Source organism: Choloepus didactylus, chromosome 17 (assembly GCF_015220235.1).
Source record: "Choloepus didactylus isolate mChoDid1 chromosome 17, mChoDid1.pri, whole genome shotgun sequence".
Classification (NCBI taxonomy): domain Eukaryota; kingdom Metazoa; phylum Chordata; class Mammalia; order Pilosa; family Megalonychidae; genus Choloepus; species Choloepus didactylus.
This window is the reverse complement of record NC_051323.1, coordinates 27,516,501-27,537,088: the sequence shown is the minus strand read 5'-3', so window position 1 is coordinate 27,537,088 and position 20,588 is coordinate 27,516,501. Positions and strand designations below refer to the sequence as shown.

The 20,588-nt window shown below is 41.2% G+C and overlaps 1 long non-coding RNA gene across 1 annotated transcript; it reads right to left on the bottom strand.

The window, feature by feature from the left end:
* Positions 1-1,105: 1,105 nt before the first annotated feature.
* Positions 1,106-1,958, bottom strand: LOC119512205. Its single transcript, XR_005212336.1, has 3 exons — positions 1,918-1,958; positions 1,478-1,554; positions 1,106-1,130 (listed from the first exon to the last, which is right to left on the bottom strand). It is a non-coding gene; the product is annotated as an uncharacterized LOC119512205 (long non-coding RNA).
* Between the last annotated feature and the right edge of the window lie 18,630 nt (positions 1,959-20,588).

Below are 20,588 nucleotides of genomic sequence, written 5' to 3'. Positions count from 1 at the left end.
TGACCATCCCGGGTAATACTAAAGAAGGTATCTAGAAGAATTCTGAAAAGCCTGAACCCTTGATGGCCTTTTTGAACCCACCCTGGCACTGAATCAAATATGCTAGCTACTAAATGACCTACTGTAGAAGCCAGGGTTTGCCAAACATTTTCTTAAAAGGCCAGATAGTAAATATTTTAAGCTCTGCGGGCAACAGGGTCTCTGTTACAAGTACAATACCCAACTACAACTATCTCTGCCATTGTAAATTTAAAGCAACCCTAGACAATGTGTGAATGAATGAGTGTGGCTGTGCTCCAGTAAAACTTTATTTACAAAAACAGGTGGCCAACCCATGGGTTGTCATTTGCCAACACCTGTTATAAGCCAGTTTGAGTCAGGACTTTCTGTTACTTGTGGCCCAAACCATCCTGTAAGATGCACAGGTTCTAGTCTATCTGTGGGGCCCAGCTGCCCTTGGAGTCCATGAAAAGTCCCAGTGTCCAGCACTGATGGCCAAAGTGTTCAACAAAGGATGCAACTTGAGCAGCAACCACAGGATGGCCACATTGGGGTAACTTGGCTGAACATCATTCTATCATTATCTCTCCAAGTTCTCTCCGTTATTTAAGCTAGCCAGATTTTATTTCTGTTACTTATAAACAAAAGCATGCTCACCATTCTTTTTAGATTTTCATTTTGGGACCTCCTTTAATTGTTTTACTCATTTTCAGGGAAAATGCTGATGAATTTTATATCATTTCTTCATTTTGATTCTCCACTTCTTTAGTTCAGTCTTTCAGTGCCAGGCTTGTAATACTGATTCTTATAAAAACTAGGTAGTTGAAAACTTTCCACAATAATGAACTCTTTTTTTAAATTCTGTGGCTCTTATGATCAATAACACACAATCTAGCGCTTGACACATGAGGTGTGACTAAAGCATCAGAAAGATTTTAGCACATTTGCCACAATTCAGACATCTAATGTATTTCGTTAAATGTAATTGCCATTGGACGTTCTATTCCAATAATGCTGCCATTTCTCAAAGGATCTTTGTAATTCCTCCCTTCTCCTCACTTTATTTTAACATCTGATATTGGTGCAAATCTACCTTCATGATGTCACCAGGCTTGGCTCTCAATGGATTCCTGCCATTTGAAAAAAAAAGAGAGATCCATTTAAAATATTTGCAATCATTATTTTCCCTTCCCTCTTCCTTCTTTCCTCACATAATTATCATGCACCTAGTTACGTCAGGCATTCTTCTCAGTGAAATCAAGTCCCTATCACTGATGTGTTCATGGTTTAAGGAGTGAGAAAAATAAGTAAACAAGCTATAAGGTAACCCAACTTTGCTCAGGCTTCACCTGTCCTTGAGTACAAGTACAGTCCCCGTAAGAGAAATAACCCAGATTTTGCAGGCTTGTGGTCTCCCTCTTACCTATGCAGGAACTTCACCCACTGCCAGGCTTTTTATGTGTGGTCCCACACTAACCTTTTTGCTTTTTCATTTCAACTCTCCTCTGTTGACAGCTGCTGTTTTCAAGCCTCAAAGATGCCAGGTGTCTGGTACTTAAAAAAAAACAAAAAACAAAAAATGTAAGTATTCTGCTCCAATGGTGCTTCCTGGTTATCCCACAGCTACCATGACCCAAGAGGGCAGGGGCCTTGACTGTTTCCTCACATTCTTCAGGCCTAGAACAGTGCCAGAACTTACTAGATGCTCAATATATTGGTGAATGTGAATGAACGAATGTCAAAATACGGTTAGTCCCTTCAGTCTGCACTTCACAGTAAGCTGACTGTCTTCCGTGAGGAAACTGAATGTCCTCCCCTCACTGGGTACTACTCTTTGTTTTCTGGGTCCCCCCACAGGGATATCTGGCTCCTTCTTCTCCCAAAGCCCTTCATAATTACAGCCTTTTCAAATCATACCTCAGCTCTTTCCTCTGAGGACTCAAGCCTCGTCCTGGGTCCCTGCTGGGAAACAGACATATTTGAATCCCATCTTTTGCCTAGGCTCAAGCTTAGTTTCCTGACTTAAATATATTTAATAGAGTCATAAGAGCCACACTAGATGCACATGCAGGAACATAGCAGAGGAGAGAAGAAACTGAAGATAGCAGGAAATCAGAGGGAGGGAATTAGATGGTGTAGAAAAGACGGTGGGTAAAACTTTGCCTGCTTCATGTTTTTTTTTGCCTTCTACTTACCCTGAAAATTTTGTCTTTGTAACTTGATTTTACCTTTCTCCTTCTTCTACTTTTATAATTTCTTCTTTCCAAATATGCAAAAGGTACCAGTTAAACACTGGTTGGCTGGTTGACAAAGAGAATGGAGTCCCATCACATTTTCCCTAACGTCTGCTTTTCCATAATTGCTCATTGGTCAAGCTCAATGAACCTTCTTTTGTTCAAACTGGTTGAGGACTGTGTACAATGTGCCCAGCATTGTGCCAGCTGGAAAGCCACAAAAATTAACAAGACCTGGCTCTATAGAAGCTTGCAGTGTAGTAGTGGAGATAAAACATGTCAATTTATAATGGAAAGTAGAGTTTTCTGGTATACCAGAAGATCAGATAACTTGCTATGAGATCACAGAAGAAGCAAAGAGAACTCTATTTTGGGGTATCTGAAAAGGTTCCATGGAGGAGTGCTGTGAAGAGTAAGATGGCTTTTAACGTGGGGAGATGGGTAAGGGGGCATGTAGGCAGTGGTATCCCCATGAACAAACACGTGGAGGTGAAATTTAAACTGCAAAGGAATATGTATCATAGATGTTTCCAGCATTTTTTTCTTCTTTTATCAGTTATTTGTCATCTTTTAAAACATAACCAGGAGAATAGTGGTATGGCATGTTTTTTCGAGTTTACACTGAAGGAGAGGGTTTCATTGAACAACTGTTGCCAGCATTTTTTTAAAAGAAAGATTAGAGTACCATGCTGCATGTAAATCGGTCTGTCCAATTCTGCATGCAAAGCAGATAGCCGTTAAACGTTTGTTCCATCCCTGGCATTGTCTGCCTTGTGAATACTAAGGAGTAGCCGAAATGAAGACTTCTATCACCTTAAAGGAAATTTTGCCTATAATTTGTTTATAACACACTCGACTAAAGGGCAAGCTCCCTGTTCCCTGGGGCTATGCTCCAAGTGCATACACATTCCAGAACAATTACCTTTTCCCCTGTTGCTGCTAAGAGCCTAAAAGCCATGGAAATCAATACATGTAATAATTTATCACTGCCAGATTAAAATTTTCTATTGGTTTCTTCTGGAATGGGAATTTGGGCTCCCCAAGGAGTTTTATTCTTTTAAGGACAACTAGGCAATCAGTAATTTCAAGTTTTGAGATGCTTTGGCAACGGCTTTCATGAAACACATAGAAGAAAAACAAGAGGCTCTGGATAGTTTCAAAGTCTTGCTGAGATGCACAGAGGCGAATTTTGCTTGTCTGCCTGTGCCACCTGTGCACGTCTGTTCCTTAAAGCAGATGCTCCGTCCCCTGTCACGTGTCTAAGCGCTGCTGTCAATTTTGCAAGCATCGGAAGTCTGGTGGACCCCTGTCTTCCTTTCTTTTCCAAAAACAGTTGTCAGCTTGAAATGCAATCTTAGGCTGTGCATCTTCAGACACCAGCAGGCTTTAAACTCGGTGCTTCTCAAACTTGAACATGCACACGCCTCTCCTGGGGCTCTCACCCAAATAAAGATTCTGATTCGGGGTGGTGCCTGAAGTTCTGCATTTCTAACAAGCTCCCAGGTGTTACTTGTAGCAGGATTTGAACTCATTCTTTTCCCTGACAGGATCTCTCTCCAAAGTAGGAAGGACGGATGTGTGTGACAAAGGCAGTGTACCACTGACCAAATATTCCAGAAACATCAGGAACAGAACCAAGAGGAAGAGTTCTGAGCTCTTCACTGGTAAAGCTTTGTCCTTGTTTCTGGGAGTCTCTGAGGCATACCAGAGGAGGAGAAAGAAAAGAAATCATTTGTTCCTCCGTTCCGTGCATTTTAACCCCTTCCTCCAAGTCAGACATTTTAGGCACAGGGGATGTAAATCATAATAAGAAACCCAATAGAGAAGCAGTCTACTTTGGAAAGACAGCTATTTAAAGCATTCCCCTCAACCCCTTTAGTTTTGTCAGGGAAGTTTTACTCCAAGAGACCCTACAAGGAATCAAGCTGTACAGCATTTCGCAGCATGGGAACATCATCTGTCATTGTTCTTTGTGTTCGAAGATTCTTCTGGCCATGATGTTGCTATTCCTGTGTATGAGCCTGGCAGAAAGCCCCAAGATGTGACCTAATTTCCAAATAGCTTGTCCTTCTGGTGAGCGGTTATTTGTAAAACCTGCCATAGTATATGACTGTACCCTATAGACTTTGAGAAATTAGTCAGAAGGGCAAAGGAAATTTCTGCCTGGAATATCTCAAGTGACTGATTGATATTTTTGCAATCTTCTTATGCCCAGTAAATGAATAGATGATATCAAAACCAATGTACTATCTTTTCTTTCTGAGAGAAAGGTCCTTCAAAGCCTGGAAGTGGAAGATCATTAGGCAGTTTGTTGTCAGCTTAAGAAGCATACATCTTGGTATATTTATAATCACATGACCCAGAGGGAGAATGTCTATGCATTGGTCAGCTTATCAACCCTCCTACCCTGACTGGATCTTGAAAGTTAAACTACAACATTCATTATGCTCAAAAGGGAAAGATGTTTCATAGAAAAGGCATTTTCTAAGCTCTAGAGGGGCCATTGCACACTGCTCAAATGACAGATGGTGTTCAGCTCTTACAATGTAGGAGTGCTAAAAGAATGTAGGGTCACAGCGAAGCCAGGGAAAATCAGAGTAAAATATGGTGCAAATTGTTATAAGCCTGGCATAAGAAGAGGAGGTACCAGGAAAATGATCTCAACCACCAAGAGAGGAAACTAAAATTAAAAATGACTGTTTTAATTTTTGAAAAGCAGATCTGCCCCTAATTTAGCTGTGAAATGTTGGCTAGGTCACCAGTGTCTCTGGGTCTTGCTTTACTAGGATATCAGATGAGAGATTTTAAGTGATCCTTGAGGTCCTTCTCATCTTGTAACCAACTCACTTACTGAGTACTTACTATGTGCAAAGTGCACCATGAGCTACAGACATTATCATCTAACCTCTGAAAAGGCTGTAGTTTTTTTGTTTTGTTTTGTTTTTGCTGTCTTTTTTTTTTTTTTAGTCATCCCCATTTTACAAAGAGGAAATTAAGATTCAGAGAGCTTAAGAAACCAGGCTAGGCTTGCACAGCTAATAGGAGACAGAGCTGGGATTTGAACCCAGGCACTAACGTAGACAATGCTTTTAAGTTTTACAAAATGTTGCCCTTATTCTTCTAAGAATTTTATGGATAAAGAAGAAAGGAATATTTTATTTTCTTTCTTAGAAAATCAATTGGGTGTGGGGGGGGAATCCCTTTAAATATTTGTTACATATCCTCTTTTATAATTCTTGACTTATTGGAGTTTGATCCTGATAAAGGAAGATGCTTCACATATAATTCGAGACAATCTGCTCAATTTGAGATGAGCAGCAACCCCTGTCTCCCACTGTTTAGCTCACTTAGCTGCAGAACCTTTCTAGGTTCTGGCCTGCCCGGGTGAACCCAGTCTGTCCAGGTCAAGCTGCTGAAAGTAGTAACACAAGTGTTAGCTAGTGACACCTAGGACTCATGTGCCGATCCTAGAGCTCCTGGAGTTGGAGGAAGCCCTGGCTTGCAGACTGCAGCTTCCCCTCACCCTCTTCCAGCAGATTCTCCCACACCCCCGGAAATGGAGGTCTAGTCTCATTTCCTGGTTTGCACACCGACTTTCCTCCTGAGACTAGAGTTCTGTATTAAACACCATCCTGCCTGGGTGGAGCTATAACCCCTCCCTGGTGCTTGGAGGCAGAGCAGCAAAGGGCAGTGGTGTTTTGCATATCTGTATTCCACCTGCATGTAGTCTTATTTGCTTCTATTTTTTAAAAACTGACTTGCTCTTAAAATTAAATAAAACTTAAAGACATTTTATAGTTTTGAGTGTTATATTTAAGTCTGGGATCCAGTTTGAGTTAATTTTTGCATATGGTGAGAAGAATGGACGAAGGTGACTTTTTTTTTTTTTTGCATATAGATGTCCAATTATTCCAGTACCGTTTATTGAAAAGACTCTCCTTTCCCAACTGAATTGCATTTGCACCTTTGTCCCTCTCCTTGGGAGTTAGACTGGGTTCTCCGTTCCTCTTAATTGCTAGATGGGAAGCTAAAATATGAGCTACCACCCAGTTGTCTTCAACTACTACGCCTTCCAGGAGGCTTCTGCTGATGGTCCATTAATTTGGAGCTTGCGTTTCCTATGGCTTTGGACACTGTAATTTAGACTCTTGGTGACATCTCTTTGATCACGTCTGCTTTATAATAAAATCTCCCCTTCTCCTGAGAATTTATTAAGTTCTCCAACCCTGTGTCTGCCAATCCCTGCATTCTCTTTTTTTTCTACCAACTTGCCCTTGCTGTCCCAAAGGTAACAACTTACAAACTGAGCCTGAAATTTTATAGGGGGTAGGATACAGTAGGAAAAGATTTGAGTTTTTTATGGGAGAAATGGCTGGGTATTCATAAAGCAGTATCATTGACTATTGGCATGCCCCAATCGGGATTCATTATTTTAGGACTCTTGTGGACAAGTCATTTCCCTCATGTGATTCCTGTTTTGGGGTACGACCAAGCCATCTATGTCCTATCCCACATATGTGTACACACAAAGGCACGTATACCGACACAAACACACACATACATACAATAGATATCTGCGATTTTTTTTCTATGTAACTATGACATCCCTTCTAGTTAATTTATAAATGTATTTTGTAAGTATTCTATTAGTGAAAATTTCTAAATTATAGGGTCTTAGAGACCCTAAGGGATCATCTGGGTTGGGTGGGTTGTCAACTCTAATGAATTGGTGGTGGTGGCTTGGAGTATTGCACTGAAAAGGAATCCAAGGCTGAGTTTAGCTCAGCAGGAAAGAGTACTGTCATTGATTAGTCATGCCTGCCATAGATGGTAGTGGTGGCATATATATGGTGCATTACTGACTCTGATCTGAGACTAGACTACCCTCTTTCCCAGTGCAGTAATCTCTTCTATACTATCCTTGACTTCTGGCCTCTAACCACTGCAGGGATACTATCAATACTTGTGAGCTTGCTGTTTTTTCAAGAATGCTCATTGAATTGTTGAACAATTCTTTTATGTGTTCGGTCCAAAATCCATTTCATGGCAATTTCCAAACATGTGCCCTAAGTCTACCATGTGGAGCTGCACAAACCAAGTTAGTGCCCTATTCCACATCATAGCCTTCCTGGACTAGTTGAATAGTGTCCCCTCACCCCCATCCCTCCACCAAATTCATATCTACCCAGAGCCACAGAATATGACCTTATTTTGAAGTGTGTCTTTGCAGAGGTAATCAGTTAATTTAACATGAGGTCAAATGGGGCCCCTAATCCAGTGATGGTTGTCCTTATAAGAAGGCCACATGAAGACACATAGGGAAAAAGGCTATAGGATGACAGAGGCTGAGATTGGAGTGATGCAGCTACAAGGCAAGGAACACCAAGCATTTCTGGAGCCATCAGAGGCTAGAGAGCGGCATGGAACAGGCTCTCCCTTGGAGACTTCGGAAGGAAAAAGCCCTGCCAACACCTTGATTTCATACCTCTGGCCTCCTGAACTGTGAGATAATAAATTTCTGTGTTTTTTTTTTTTTTTTTAAGCCACTCATTTCAAGGTAATATGTTACAGCAGCTCTAGGAAACTAATAAACTTTCAAATATCAAAAGATAGCTGCTACGTAATCTCTTTTCCTAGATAGATTCACTATTTCTTTCAACTGTTTCTCAGATATTGTGGCTCCTGGGATCTCGTGCCATCCTGGATGTTATTTATCTTTTTTCTTGTTCTCTTTCAAGTGTGCTACCTAGAAGGGGATGGAGAATTTCATATAGGATCCAACCAGTTCAGTGGGACTCTTTCTTGTTGGCTTAAACATATTTATAGTAAACGAGTATCACTTTGTACCTGAAATACATTCATTGTTTATTTCACATTGAGCTTTCGATAATTGAATTCTTTTTTATACAAAATACTCAATTCATTTCTTCTCTTTCCTGAGCTTGTACTTGAATTTTTTTTTTGCTTTTTTAAATTTTTTTAAATTTTTATTTTGAAATGATTTCAAACATATAGGACAGTTACAAATACAACACAAATCCCATACAGAGAACTCCAACACCCCCCCACCCCCAGATAACCAAATCTACCAATTTTACATTTTGCTACCTTTGCAGTACCTTTCTTTCTCTTTCCTTCTTTCCTTCCTTCCTTCCTTCCTTCCTCCCTCCCTTCCTTCCTTCCTTCCTCCCTCCCTCCCTTCCTTCCTTCCTTCCTTCCTCTATCCCTCCCTCCCTGCCTCTCTCTTTCTTTTGACTATATCTATAATCTTTCTATCAATTATCTGTCTACCCATTTATCATCTTCTGAACATTTGAGAGCAGGTTGCATATATCAAACTCTGTGCCAGTTTGAATGTATTACGTCCCCCAGAAAAAGCCATGTTCTTTGATGCAGTCTTGTGGGGCAGATGTTTTGGTGCTGATTAGATTTCTATGGAGGTGTGACCCACCCAACTGTAGGTGATAACACTGATGAGATATTTCCATGGAGGCATGGCCCCCACCCATTCAGGTTGGGCCTTGATCAGTGGAGCCATGTAAATGAGCTGATGGGCAGATGGAACTCAGTGCAGCTGTGAGTGACATTTTGAAGAGGAGCTACAGCCAAGAGGGACACTTTGAAGAAAGCACAGGAACTGCAGATGAGAGACAGTTTGAAGATGGCCATTGAAAGCAGACTCTTGCTCCGGAGAACCTGAGAGAGGACGAACATCCCAAGTGCAACTAAGAGTGACATTTTTGAGGAACTGCAGCCTAGAGAGGAATGTCTTGGGAGAAAGCCATTTTGAAACCAGAACTTTGGAGCAAACGCCAGCCACGTGCCTTCCCAGCTAACAGATGTTTTCCGGACACCACTGGCCATCTTCCATTGAAGGTACCCAGTTGAGAATGTGTTGCCTTGAACACTTCATGGCCTGAAAACTGTGACTGTGTAATCAAATAAACCCCCTTTTATAAAAGCCAATCCATTTCTGGTGTTTTGCATTCCAGCAGCATTAGCTAACTAGAACATACTCCTTGAACTCATAACACTTCCATTGTACTTGAATTTTTACCTCTTAAATTGCATCTTAATAATAACTCTCTATGCCTGAGGTTCTGGACTGGGTTTGTATTTGTATTTTCTTTAATATCTCTAAGTAGATATTTGATTCCTATTTTGCAGCTGAGAAAACAGAGACTCAGAGATATCCATGTTCAGCTAGTAAGTTGCAGAGTCTGGACTCAAAAGCATTTCTGTCTGGCTCTAGAGTCTATTCTCTTTCCGCTGTCAAATGCTGCCTAGTTTTTGTGGTTTTCACTCATTTTTCCAAGTAAGAGGTAATTTTGAATCCTGAATCCATCACAGGAAAAAAAAAAAAAAAGGTAGGTGGAGCCTGTCCTTTTGTCAAAATAAACTTCTGTTTCATTTTGTTTTCTGATATACCAGTCAATCACTTCATAAATGAATGAATGAATGTTAAAATGGAAATGAAATCTGTCTTGACTGGTGCCTTGTAAACCCTTTTGGGTCTTTTGTTGGTTCCCAATGATCATCTCTTCTTTAGGCATTCACTTCATACAGTCTGGAGCTTTGCTGGGGATTGATGGCAAGTTTTGCAGTCTATAACTTCCAGAATCCACATCTACAGGGACATTTGGTTATGTCCCTTGCCTGGCACCTCTCCTACTTTCCACCCAGCCTGATGGGCTGTTCACAGTGGTTCTATCCTTACGTCTGCACATCTGTTCAGTTCTCTGGGACAGAAGTGGGGTGAGTGAGGGGTTTGCCTTCATTTTAGGTAACCAAATGCTTTCACACTCTTTCCTCCCATCGTATTCTTTGGTTTCCTCACAATAATGCTATTTCTTCCATTTCCAGTTTGTAGGTGAGAACCAGAATCTCTTTTTAAATGGAGGGATTAATGGAATAGATGCAGTCAATAAAGTTTCCAGTAATTTCTGTTAAGTGAATTCTAAAGTGAACTCTGTGGCTCCAACGACAACAAAAGACAGCAAATCCACTCCCCTAAAAGCCCACCATGTATTATGAATCAATTAAATGCCTTTAGGGACTATCTTCTCTTTAAGATGATCTGTGCTGGGAAATGTCCCCATTAATAAAAATAATAGAAAGCCAACAATGTGTATTAATATGCACAGTTAATTCCCTGTGTCCTAACTAAATCTAAGAGTATATATAAAGATAAATAAAGTTTTTTTTTTCTTTTTTTAAGTTCCTAGCCTTGGAACACTCATTCATTGTTGGTAGGAATATAAAATGGTGCACCCGCTGCGGAAGACAGTTTGGCAGTTCCTCAGAAAGTTAAGTAGAGAATTACCATGTGACTCAGCAATTCCACTTCTAGGTATATTCCCCAAAGAATTGAAAGCAGAGACTGAAACAGATATTTGCACAACAATGTTCACAGCGGCATAGACACTTGGAAGAAACCCAAGTGTCTATCAACAGATGAATGGATAAATAAAATGTCATACATACAATGGATCTCATTCAGCCCCAAATAGGGATGAACTCCTGACACATGCAACAACATGGCTGAAACTTGAAGACGTCATGTAGGGTGAAATAAGCCAGACACAAAAAGGATAAATATTGTATGATCTCACTGATATGAAATAATTGGAATAAGCAAATTCATAGAGTCAGAATCTAGATTAAAGGTTACCAGGGGACAAAGTAAGGGTAGGCAACAGGGAGTTAAGGCTTAAAACATGCAGAGTTTCTCTTTGGGAAGAAGGAAAAGTTTTGGTGACAGTAGCACAACGTTGTGGTAATTAACAGCACAGAATTATATACTTGAACGTGGTTAAAAGGGGGGAGTTTTAGGTTGTATATGTGTTACTAGAATAACATATTTGTGCACAACATAAACAGTGACCCCTAAGTTAAACCATGGACTGTAGTTAATAGTACAATTATAAATATGTGCTATCATCAGTTGCAGCAAATGTACCCCACCAATGCCAGGTGTTGATAATCGGATGGTCAATGGGAACCCCGCATTTTATGTGTGACTTTTCTGTAAAACCGTAATTTTTCTTATTAAAAAAAAGTTCCTAACCCATGGCACAGATACAGATACAAAAGCTATAGCTTAGAATGAGTAAGAATGTGCACAAATTAAAAACACGCACACGAACGAGTGAGAGGGGTGTGTTGTTAACTCGGATGTTTAACTGGATAATAGTTATGAAGTACTTACTACCCAGCTAAAAGCCTAAACTCCGTTGTTTTCATGCTTCCAAGTGCTAGAAAGAGAGCCTGCCTGAAACACCATTAGTTGCACCTTATTTCTGTGGAGGGACGCTGAAAGACTTGATAAAGTACCAAAAGTTCGAGCTCCCTTTATAAACTTGACCTCTTGTAGATTAGCAACCATGGACTTCAGTTGCCATAGACCCCCTTCTCTCTGTAGTCCACAAAAGCAAGCCCCGACGAAGGCCGGCTGCCACCTTCCCTCTCACTCCCTACCAGGAAGCCCATTCGGCTCCTCTAATCCCTTTAGAGACTTTGAAATTGGGCTCTGAGCACAAGGCAACTCATGAATATTCATCGAGGGCGTGGCCACGCCTGCGTGCGCGGCTCGAGGCAGCTGGGACCAGCTCAAAGGGCGCGCCAGCTGCACGCGGGGAAACAGTGCCCGTTTTGTGTGCTCGGCTGACAAGACGTCCAGCCTCGAGTCGACTTGAGACGGCCACATTGTGCGTGCGTGGGAGGGGCTTTGCCAAGACTAATGGACTTTTCTTAGTCAGGGCCCCAGGAGCGGGAATTTGAGGGGCCCCGAATCTCCCTGCCACCCACCTGCCAGGGCATGTGAAATCCCATTGATAAAAATTCAGGCATTATCCTCTTCAAGAGTCCATTCCTTTTTAAGAAAACAAATAGCCCTTTCGTGAATAATTGGAAGCTTTTGGTCCTCTGGTGACACCTCCTCCCTTGCAGTTCTCTCCGCTGGAGACTATTTCTTCTACTTTCTCCGGACTACTCGCAACTGCTCCTCACAACTCGTTTTACATCATCAAGCCATCTTGTCTCTGTCTCCATCCCCATTCCCACTACTTCATTCTTTATTTAGTAGTATAGCATAAGGGCTGAAAACCAGACATACCTGGATTTAAATTCCAGCTCCACCACTTATAAGTTCTATGAACTCGGCAGTGACTTAGCCTCTTTTGACACAGATTCTTCATCTGCATAATGGAGATAATACTGCTGCTTACCTCATGGAGTTGTTTTGGGAATGAAATGAGGTTATGTTTGCATATATACACACATAGGTATAACTACACAATGCTTGAACAGTGCCTAGTACATAGTAAATACTCAATAAATGTTAGTTATTACTACTGTCTCATTTTCTGTGCTACACAGGCCTGGTGGAATTCAGCTGAGTGTAAAACAGGGTGGAAGCCAGCTGGGGCTGGGTGGCACCCCCATCAGAAGCAAAGGGGCCAAGAAACCATATCCGGCAAAGTCAAGGAGAAAGTCAGGCTGCATTCAGAGTAAAAAGGGACGCGAGCTTGCAGTGGGAGCTGGGATGCAGAGAAGAGTGTAGTGCCACTGGGGAAGGGTGAGAGCCCAGACATTTGAGGAAGAAGCATGCAGTGTCCAAAGGTAGTGAACACAGTACCACAATGAGTTTTTGAGCTTTTTTGTTTGTTTGTTTTTAGGTCTAAGTCCCAGACTCTATTCAACACTTCACTGATTGTTAAAGCAATAGGAACCTCAGGCTGATCCTGGGAGCAGGAGCTGCCTCTTCACTTGGGATGAGGAGTTTGAGCTCCAGGATTCTCCACTGACCATACCTCCCCATCTTTCCACCATTCCCCTCTTTAAACGCCCACTGAATTGGCATGTTATCCTTATCATGGTACTCAGGCTCTTGACCCACCCAGTCCTTCTAGGAAGTAACGTTGGCTTTGGGTTTACTTACCTTCCTGTCTCTCCCGGCATCATCTACCCGCCCTCTTCCCACAACACATATTAAACCCTCACTCTCCCATTGGTTTCCAGGTATGCTAATCTTCTCACAGTTTTTCAAACTGGTTTGGCAGGACAATGCTATGTGATTACCACCTCATATCATCTTCCTGGGAAGGTAAGAAGACATTTCCCAGTCTCTCTTGCAGTTAGTTTGGGACAATGATCAAGTTCTTGATGGAGAAATGAGCAGAAGGGGTATGAACTTCTGGTTCAAGGAAGCTAAGGCGGAGTGGGGGAGCAGAGGTGGGGTCTGAGTTCCTCATGATCATTCTATCTTGTTTTTATGCCTGGATCCTGAATTTCTGTTGCAGAGAAGTTACCCTATTGGCATCTTTTTTTTTTTTAATGAGCAAAAACCACCAAGATTATGGGGATTGAATTGTGTTCCCCCAAAAGATATGTCCAAATCTAACCCCTGGTACCTTACTTGGAAATTGAGATTTGCAGGTATAATTAAGATAAGGGTCTTGGAATGAGCACATCCTGGATTAGGGTGGGCCCTAAAGCCAATGATAGGTGTCCTTAAAATAGACAGAAAAGGAGAAGACACACAGGGACACAGAGGGGAAGTCCATGTGAAGATGGAGGCTGAGGTTGGAGCTGTGCTGCTACTAGCCACGGAACACCAACAGAAGCTCGGAGAGAGGTATGGGACAGAATCTCTCTCAGAGCCTTCAGAAGGAAACAGCTCTGCCAACACCTTGATTTCAGACTTCTGGCCTCCTGACAATAAATATCTGTTATTTTATGCCACCAAGTTTGTGGTAATTTGCTAGGGCAGCTCTAGGAAACTAATAGGGTTTCTTTGTTACCTCGGCATAGCCTATCCTATCCTAACTAATAACACATATACCATGCTCTTTCTCATCATAATGCCTCTATATTTGCATTATGCCACTTGGAATGCCTCCCTGCCTCCCTACCCTAAAGCTAATTGCTACCATCTTTGGATTCTCCCCTGTGCTCCTATAGCTCAGTTTTCTGGCTTGAATGAATGGAGGAATCTTGGTGCGAGTAAGGAAAATGAGAATGGAGGAAGAGGAATACAGTTATCAGAGAGAAGGAACTCCATAATGTGCACACTGAGTTTGAGAATGGGACATCCAGGTGGAGATGTCCAGGAAATGTCTTTGGGTCTGAAGCTTAGGAGAAAAGCCTGAGCCAGAGGTGGAGGGTTGGGAGTCATCAGTATGTAATGAAAAAGATCACCCAGGGAAAGTAAGTAAAGTAAGATAAAAAGAGGGTGGAAGATGGAAACTTGGAACTTAGTGGAACACCAACATTTAGGGGAAGGCAGAGCAGCCAGTGTCCACAGAAACTTTGCTTACTTCCCAGTGCCTTCCTAGGTCATTTGGGATTAAGCATGAAATCTGGTAATCCAGGACTAGTTTGTGGATCAAAATTTATATATGTGAAATTTAATTTTAACGAAAAAGGGTACGGTGCAATTGAAGCTGCTGAGTGGACGCAAAAATGTCTTTGAAGGTAGAATTGCTTGGCTTTGTTATTGAGGAAATTTCCCTGTAAAAGTTTACCTTTGAATTTTTGTGTGTGTGCTAATGAAGGTGTCAGGGATTGATTTAGGTGATGAATGCACAACTATGTAATGGTACTGTAAACAATCGAAAGTACGATTTGTTTTGTATGACTGCACGGTATGTGAATATATCTCAATAAAATGAAGATTAAAAAAAAAAAGTTTACCTTTGATCATGTTAAAGGAAACCAGAAATAGCTAAATTTAATTAAAAGTCTACCCCAGCTTTTATATTCCTGGTTGTCCTCAACCTGGAGTCTTTTGACTTACATTAACCTAAAGGAATGAGAAAATTGCAAGGCTTTTTAAGTTGCTACAGGAATAACTTGTCTTCATTATTCTCTGTTTATTTGTTGTTGTTTTCTTTTTTTTCCTTCATGTGATTGCTCTTTGGAGGTAATTCTTAGATTATTCTAAATGGTCGCCATATTGCCACAGGTTTCAAAATGGCAGCTGGACAGTTGTGATGAGCCAAAAGAGGTATAACTGTTACATATTTCAAGGCTACCAGAAGATTATTGAGGTTATTTTGATACTGATGCTGTTTGACGTGGACAAACTTGGATACTCATGGGTTCAGATCTCTGGAGTATCTCTCCCTCAGAAGTATAACCCCCTTTGAAATCAGTTCCATATGAAGAAGTAATGGTTTTCTCTTTGATGCAGAAATACAGATAATATCAACTACTATATCACCAAATAAAATTCCAAACGCAGTTCACCATGCTGGCTCAATGTAGTAATTAGTTGAAGGCTAGACTCTCCAAGTGCATTTTCAGTAGGCAGCTCTGCGTCACTTTGGGTGCTACATTAATAACTTAACTCTTTCTTAAATTTTTGGGCACATTTAAGAGCCTGTAACATCTGCCCTCAATCTTGGGAGCCTGTAGTAAAAATGCAGTCCATATGGTATATAATATACTACCATGTGGTATGTGGTATATTTGATGAACATTACATAATAAAAGCCATAATCAAAAAAGAGAAAGAAAGTAGATGGTGAGAGAGGAAACAGTGAAAGGCCACCCTGCCCTGTATCCAGGGCACCACTTCAGGGTCACATCTGCTGGTGAATGGCTGGGCTGCGTTTTTCTCATACTGAAAAAATTATCCCGTCCATGTGTTTATTAACTATTTTAGATTTCCTCTCACGGAGTCAGTAGAAACCTTCACACAACCTCTAGGTGTTTGATCCTCTGTTATTCTTAGTGGAATTGTTGTAACTTGAGTTTTGCTTGTTGGTTTGTCTCTAAGTGCCTGTTATGGACCAGTCATCATGTTAGGATCTTATACGACATCTTCAATTTTGACATCAACTCTACAAGATGGTCATTATTATTTTCATTTCATGCATGAGGAAGCTGAGTCTTGGAGTAGCTGAATTGCTTGAGATCCAAGCTGTGACTGATAGAGGTGGATTCAAAGCCGGGAGTATCTGCCTCCAGGGCCCATGCTTGAGACCTTTCCACTTAGCAGTGCGGGTCTTCCTTGCACCATCTTAGAGTTCTTCCTTTACAACGTCTCGCTTGAACTCTGAAGCACCTATTTCCTGAGCCAGCCCTTGGGAGGGTTTGGTGAGTTAACCTTCTTTCTTTATCTGTAAATTGAAGGAATTGAAAATTCTCTAAGTCTAGACTTCAAGTTCCTGCCTTCTCAGCTCCTGGCATTGCCGGTCAGTGGCTGGGCAGGTTCGGGGGGCCTAATGATGGGTGGTGGGTGTTTGTGCATCTGGAGTCTCCTCTTGGCGCTGCCTCTTACTCATAGGGTGACCTGAAGGTATCATTTAAGCATTTCATGTCTCTGGCTCTCCCAGTATAAAATGGAGGTATATAAAAATGACCTGCTTTCCTGAGGGCTTGCATGGGCTGACTATTTAGACTCTGGTCAGCATTTTGGAACAATGAAGCATATTAATTGAAGTCAAGGAACATCTATTGAGTGCCTGCAGGGCGCAGACCCCTGGGGCAGGTGGAGGTGGGGTGTTCCTGACCTTTGGATACACTATGGCAAACATTTCCTTCAGCTTTGCACTTCTGGTGCAACACCACCCCACCTCTAAGAATGTCCTTATCTCCACCTACATGTTTCTTCCATTTTTCTGGATGCCACGCCTCATTCCTGAGTGCCTTATCATCCTTGCCCACTCTGTTTGCAGTGAAACACCATATAGTTTTTTCTCGTCCTTTAGGAAATCCTATTAGAATTCAACCAGTTTGGAAGATGACCACTTACTGCTCTACCAAACTGGTAATGTTTTGCTGGATTGGAGTTTGTCATGGCCACCTACAGGTCTACACTGGGAGCTCAGAGGAGCTTGTTTTTTAATTTTGGTTTCAGATGTGGCACTTGACCTAGTCATGGGTCTTCCCAAGTGGGATAGCAATAGTGGCCATAGAACTTCCATGGGGCTCTCTGCCAGTGCATCCATGAGCCTGAGGGACAGCATACCTGTGATTTCCAGGTCCAATTTTCCTTGTTCTCTGTGCCAAACCATGAGATAGCTGCATGCTGTGGACAATCCAGGATCAGGCTTATCCTGCCTGGAGCCAGCTCTCCAAGGCTGAAACATAACCTCATTCTATTGAACCTGTTTTCTTATACTCTCAATTTGGGATCTTTTAGTAACAAGACAGCTTCCCTGGACCCTGTTTTGAGCAGTTCTGATGTTGGGGGATTCTTCTACATGTGTGTGCATTTGCTTCTATTGCCCCCCCCCCCCCTTTTTTTTTTTACCTTCCAGAGGGAAGAGTCTCCATTTAGCTGGAAGTCTGGGATGACTTCATCTCTACTATTTGAGTTGCATTCATTATTCATTGAGGTGGCTAATGTTTCAGATACTTGAATATCCTTGTAGGGACCCAAAGGGAGGGTCTTCAGAGGGTCTGCTGCACCATGGTGAAAGATGCATAGCATGTGCTGAGAAGAATGAGCAGCCCTGTGGGGCAGGAGAAAAAGCCTGAAAAAATAGATGGAGAACCCCTCAGCTCTCTAGAAAAAGGAGAACATGGGTCTTTATGCTTCCCTTCGAGTCTGAGCAGTGTCAATTTCATAAAGCATATAGCCTGTGTTGATGTTGTTCAAAACTTGCTATCCAGTGACTTGAACAATAGCAGTTAAACCCCCGAACTTGAAAAAGAGAGGACGGTTTATGCTACTTCTCCTATTTCTTCTAGTATCAACGCTGGAAACCAAATTTCATCAGAAATGAAAAAATGGAAAAAAAAAAAACTTTTAAGACAAATTCTTGTCTGTTGGGCTTCTTTTTCCAAGGACTCTTTTACCATCAGAGCTCAAATATAAGGGACCCATATGCCTCTTCTGGACTTTGTCTTATCTTTTAAATTTATTCACCTGACAACCTGTAGGTTTGAATGTTTAAAGCCAGAAGGAACAGTCTTAAGAGGCTGGGGATCTACTAGAGTTGTTTATGATTAGGCTCACTTTTAAAAAGCTTTTCAAGGTGCTGTCTGACACAACAGAAGGCCACATCATAAATAGCAAATCTAGACTAAGTAATTAAATAAGGTTCATTTGCTGCACTTTTTTTTTAAATTATCATTATTAGAGAAGTTGTGGGTTTACAGAACAATCATGCACAAAATACAGGATTCCAACATACCTCCCTGTTGTTAACAGCTTGCATCAGTGTTATACATTTGTTACGATTGATGACAGCACATTTTGTAATTGTACAGTTCACTATTGTCCGTGGTTTAACTTAGGGATCATTGTGTAGTGCAGTTTTATGGAGTTTTAAATTTTTTTCTTCTGTTATCATATGTGATGGTTAAGTACATGTGTCAGCTTGGCCAGGTAATGGTGCCAAATTGTTTGGTCAAGCAAGCATTGGACTAATTGTTACTGTGAGGACATTTCATGAACTTACATCATCATTAAGTTGATTGCATCTATGGCTAATCACATGTACAATCAACTGAGGAGATTGCCTTCAGCAATGAGAGACACTTCATCCAACCAGTTGAAGACTTTAAAGGAGAAGTGATGATTTCAGCAGTCAGAAGAGAGAATTTTCATCTCTACTCAGCCAGATAGATTCTCCTGGGGAATTCATTGAAAACGTCCATCGGAGTTCCCAGCTTGCAGCCTACCCTGTGGAATTTAGTCTTGTGTATCTCCACAGTTGCAAGAGACAATTTTATAAGATCTCATAATATTTATAGATACCTCCTGTCAGTTCTGTTTCCCTAGGGAACCCTGACTAATACACCATATATACAACGCAATGGCTCCCCTTTTAACCATGTTCAGATATATATTTGTGTTGTTAATTATGTTCACAATGTTGTGCTACCATCACCACCATCCATCACCAAAACACTTCCGTTGTTTCACACAGGAACTCTGTACATTTTAAGCCTTAACTCCCTAGTCCCTATTCCTACCCCATACCATTAACCTAGATTCTAGATTTTGATTCTATGAGTTTATTAGCTGCACTTTTTTACTGTGCCCTATAGCGTCTTGATATCTGAGATGCAGCTATACTTTGAGAATGGCCACTACTGAAATTCATCCTGTACAAGAAGATTTTCTTTAGATAGAAACATTATGGCTCCTCACCTTTTATTTCTAGTATTCATTTTTTTTTTTTTTTTTTTTTTTTTTTTTTTTTAATTTTTTGGTGTTTTTTTTTTTTTTTTTTTTTTTTTTAAATCATCATTTTATTGAGATATATTCACATACCACGCAGTCATACAAAACAAATTGTACTTTCGATTGTTTACAGTACCATTACATAGTTGTACATTCATCACCTAAATCAATCCCTGACACCTTCATTAGCACACACACAAAAATAACAAGAATAATAATTAGAGTGAAAAAGAGCAATTGAAGTAAAAAAGAACACTGGGTACCTTTGTCTGTCTGTTTCCCTCCCCTACTTTTCTACACATCCATCCATAAACTAGACAAAGTGGTGTTTGGTCCTTATGGCTTTCCCAATCCCATTGTCACCCCTCATAAGCTACATTTTTATACAACTGTCTTCGAGATTCATGGGTTCTGGGTTGTAGTTTGATAGTTTCAGGTATCCACCACCAGCTACCCCAATTCTTTAGAACCTAAAAAGGGTTGTCTAAAGTGTGCATAAGAGTGCCCACCAGAGTGACCTCTCGGCTCCTTTTGGAATCTCTCTGCCACTGAAGCTTATTTCATTTCCTTTCACATCCCCCTTTTGGTCAAGAAGATGTTCTCCGTCCCACGGTGCCAGGTCTACATTCCTCCCTGGGAGTCTTATTCCACGTTGCCAGGGAGATTCACTTCCCTGGGTGTCTGATCCCACGTAGGGGGGAGGGCAGTGACCTCACCTTTCAAGTTGGCTTAGCCAGAGAGAGAGGGCCACATCTGAGCAACAAAGAGGCATTCAGGAGGAGGCTCTTAGGCACAAATACAGGGAGGCCTAGCCTCTCCTTTGCAGCAACCGTCTTCCCAAGGGTAAAACTTATGGTAGAGGGCTCAACCCATCAAACCACCAGTCCCCTATGTCTGTGGTCATGTTAGCAACCATGGAGGTGGGGTAGGCGAATACCCCTGCATTCTCCACAGGCTCCTCAAGGGGGCACTACATCTTTTTTTTTTTTTTTTTTTTTTTTTCCCCTTGTTTGTCTTTTTTTTTTTTTTTTTTTTTTTTTTTTTTTTAACTTTCCCTTCTTTTTTCAAATCACCTGTATGAAAAAAAAAGTTAAAAAGAAAACAAACATACAATAAAAGAGCATTTCAAAGAGACCATAGCAAGGGAGTAAGAAAAAGACAACTAACCTAAGATAACTGCTTAACTTCCAACATGTTCCTACTTTACCCCAAGA